We start from the raw sequence: 4,404 nt of genomic DNA, 5'->3' as shown, positions 1-4,404 counted from the left end.
GGAAAAAAATCTGAGCAGCCTGTTCGGTAACCTCAGTGCTCTGAATAGTGAGACAAATGCTTGTCATTTGCAGTGGTGGAGGCTGGAAACTTAAACACCACGTTCTGTGGAGCGTGAAGCCTTGAGAGCATGGTCCTCACTTTGAGTCAGAGATGATGCCTCATTCACCAACATTTACAAGATAGATTTTAATTAATGTAGCCAATCCTATTGGGGTGATGACAGCAGCGTGCACTGCTGGTATTGCTGAGGTTCCAAAATACATGCTGATATTGTAAGTGTGTGTTTGTGATCTAGTTTGTATTTAGAAAATGTGTTCCTTCGGTGAAGTTATGAATTCTGTCTGTAGCTCTGTGTATGAGAAGCAAATGAGAAGTGCTCACTGGCTGTTTTTTCTTGAGAAGATGGTTGGAGAAAGATTGGTTCATTCTGCAAAGTTATTTTTATTTCAGACCTTTGCTAGATTCTCACTGGTTGAGATTCTGTTTGACTCGAGTCGAGGGGGATACACGGAGGTTTCCTACTTATTTCTTAACACTCGGGAAATAGCTGTGGAGGTGTTCTGCTAAATTTGAGGTGCATTATCTTACTAATGTGGGGGTTTTAACCTTTCTGTCCTTTGTGAAGAGGCCTGGAATTCAGGGAAGGGGGCTTCGACTCCTTGCCAGAGGATGGCTAATTTCTGTGAAACACGGGATTCCTGGCAGCGCTTTGAGCAGAGCTGAAGCTCTATCACTGAGCAGTGGCAGGTCTGTATTTAGGAGTGGTTTGCATCCTAAGATACAACATCAAAGACAGAGCTGGTGTGAAATACACACGCGCTTCAGAAATGAGCAGCACTGCCTGGAGCACCTGTAAGTAATGAGAATGAGCAGATGTAAAACCACGTGAAAACTTCTGTCAATCCTTTCTCCTCTGGGAAAAATGATGTTGGATTTATTTTTTTTATTTAATTAAGAGAAACTGAATATCATCTGTAATTAGTGGAAACCATTGTGCAAGAAACAAAGGTAGACATCTGAGCACCTGCCCTGGTATGATGGTCTGTGATTATTAAATTAGCATCTAAACAAGTTGTGCAGTCAGTGACAGCTGAACTGGTTTAGGGTTGTGTTAGCGCTTTTTCCTGTGGAGACTGCCCAGTTCTGGTAAATGGGTGCCTCTGTGTAAGGAGTGGAACTTTGTGGGTTGACTAAATACAGAATTAAACAACTGCTACTGCCCTGTCAGCAGCAGGGAGGGGAGGCATCATCTCTTGTTCAGATTTGACCCTTTTTATTAAGAGAATGGAAGGGTACTGTTTGTTGTCTGAATTTGCTGATTAATCAGCAGCACTATATCTTTGCATGTCCAGCAGAATAACCTTGTCAAAAATGATTTGTTGCAGCAGTGTGCTGTAGAATATACATGAGTAACTGACAGAAAGAAATAAAATGCAGATGTCTGGTAACCTAGTTTTAACCAAAGATTCAAGATCACTTGGGTGTTGAACTTCTTAACCAAAGAAAAAGCCTCGTGCTGCTGGTGGCAATGAACAAGATTTTCATGGCCATTTTTTCATGACTCTGCTCTGTGCAAAGACAGTTTTTGTCAGCCCCACTGCTCCCTCAGGAGGATCTCGGAAAAGTCTCTCAGCAGGATTTTTCCAGCGTTGCTGTTGTTGACCGGAGCAAAGTTACTCTTCCCTCTCCTCTGCCTTCCCCGTCTGATGTGGGCAACCTCAGGTGACTTTAGGATGCCATCTTCAGGCAACGCAGCCAGGAGTCAGCAACGCTATAATATTCAAATGCCGAGTCCTAGACTGGCTGGGGTTATTCTTTAGAGTATGCTTGTGTTCCAGGAAGCTTTATTGGCTTGTGCTAATGTGTTTGTTCCTTGGAAAAAAAAAGCCACCTTTGTGATTCATTTGCATGTAGCTAAATAGAATTAGGTGCTTGTTTGTGTGATGTTTGTGGTTGATGTTGAAGAAACGCGAGGTTAGTCAAGACGGGCAATTTGTGGTTCAGCAAAAGCTTTGTGGTGCAGCCTGTTTACAGGTGCATTGCAATTTTCAGGCTCCTTAAAAAAAGTGTTTATCAGTGCTTTATCATTTTGGAATGTAGCAATTAAAAATATTTTAAAAATTGGAAGTACAGTGAGTGCCTGTGTGCAAGTTAAATATCCTGAGCTGTTTTGCAGACATAATTATGCAGATAAGGCTGTTTGGTTACCTGTTTTAAGTGTTTCTGACCTTTTGCTCAGATACAGTTTATGTAGTACTTTGTCAGTATTTAAATATTAATATTCATTAGCAAGCAAATGCCTATAATATGAGAGACTGATACTGTCTCCATGTTTTCATTACTTAATGGTGACCGAACAGGATTGAGTCAGACTGTAACGTGGTGTTCCCTTCTCCATCCGTGTGTGCTGCTTCCCTGCACGATGAGTGCAATGATCACGTTGTGTTTCATCACCCCCCCCAACATTTTTTGATGGCTTGTTATTAATAAATAGTATCAATTGGTCCTCGCCCGAGAGCTTTGTAGTTTCAAGCTAATGGTTTGCCCGGAGTGGGAGGAAGGCAGTGCCATACGCTGCTTTTAATGGCAGCCGGACTCTGACCTCCCCGCGGCTTTCTCCCCATTTAAAGGGGAAAGACTTTCTCCTGGGCACTGGTGGGGTGAAGCTGGGCTGGAGCAGGGCCGGGGCTCCCCAGCTCCCATCGTGATTGTGGTGAAAGCTGCCTTGCTCTCCTTGCTGTGAAAGGGGGTTACGTTCTTTGATGTGTGTGAGGCCAGCCCCGGTTCCCATAAAATGAACTTTAACAGACTGTTTTAAAGCACAGCTGCCAAACACTGGTTTGTTTCCAGAGTGTGTAATTAGTTCTGATCACTTCCACCGGTGCCCAAGTTGGTCAGTATCTCGGGGCTGAGAATTTGCAGATGTTTTAGCAATAAAGTGCACTTGTTGTATGTTGACAGTGAAACATGAGGAAGTTGTGTTTAAAAACAAAATACTTTTTTTTTTTTGAAGCGGGCTTTGCATCTTTCAGGAGCTGGGGATGTTTGACAGAGTTCTTTGACACCTCCACTGCCCCTTGTGTGCTGTTGTAATTGATGCTGGTGGTTTTTCCCCTTACCCCAGTCAAGGAGAAAAGAAACTGGCTTTGCTGTTAGGTCTGTGCCACACTCTACAGATGGAATTGTACTGTTTGACACAGATTAGAGCCCTTTTGGTGGTTTTGAGAGGACTATTTGAGGTGTCACATAGGTAGCTAGAACTAGATTTGAACACTTTCTTGATACTTAATTTGATCTTGAGGGGATATGCTGACCTGTAGTAGGAAGGAAAATGCCTTAAGAATAGGGTAAAATCAGGAATGTTTATGTTGAGGCTTTAGTTGGTTACTGTTTGTTTTGCTTTAACCTGTTTGTTAGGGGAGCGTTACCTGTATTAATTACAGGATGCCCTTACATAGAAACAAGCCGTGCAGCAGCACAACTGGAAAGGCTGTTGCTTTTGAGCACTGTTTAGACTGAGCCTCACCCACTCCCTGGTGTTCAGTGACTTTTCTGTCGATGGAGAAGTTGCAGAATCTGAGGTGATAACATGACGTGTGTGGGATCCTGCTGGGTGAAACAAGAACCCTGTGTTCAGGCTGTGTCTGTTTGTCTCTAATGTAGACTAAGCAGTGCATCTTATTCCAGAACATTTGTGTGTAGATACAGACATACCCTGATAAGCAAGATATGCTTATAAAATGCCATTTTCCCCCACGTCTGAGCTAACACTTTCCCAAGTGTTGTATCTGCAATATTTTCTAAGCCAAAGCCTGCAAGACTTGAGCTGTTGTGCCTCTGTACCGTAGGGGGAACTACACCTGGTGTGTATTTTAAAACTAGTTTCAATATTCTAACCTAGCCTTTTGTTTGTCAGTCTGTGCGGTCTTTAAATAAATCAAGCTACTTCAAAGCAATTGTCATTTTGTGCCATATAAAATCGCAGGGTGTGTCTGTTCAGATGTTGGTTTTGATCACAAATGTACTCTGACCTCTGGAGAGTGAGCAGGAAAATTAAATGATCGATGTGCCGAGCCTGCCCTTCTCTCCTCTGCTCGGCATACAGGACACATGTACATTTTTTAAGGAATTCTCCCTTGTCAGGGAGTGCCTGCCTTTCTCAGTGGGAAATCTGCATTAGACCTAAACTGGAAAAATTTAGGTCCATCTTTGTTACAGGATATTAAATTAATACTTCTCAGTCTCTTCTTTGACAAGAATTGTTCTATCTAATTATCTTCTCAGACTTCAGAAACTGCAGTGTTACTTTTATGGAAATAGCTATAAAACTATTATGTTAGTGGTTTTTGTCTAGATAATATTTTAGGACCATTCATATATTTGTGAGCACTTGCTGTACATG

Source organism: Calidris pugnax, unplaced genomic scaffold (assembly GCF_001431845.1).
Source record: "Calidris pugnax isolate Ruff unplaced genomic scaffold, ASM143184v1 scaffold187, whole genome shotgun sequence".
Taxonomy (NCBI): Eukaryota; Metazoa; Chordata; class Aves; order Charadriiformes; family Scolopacidae; genus Calidris; species Calidris pugnax.
This window is presented reverse-complemented; position numbering follows the sequence as displayed.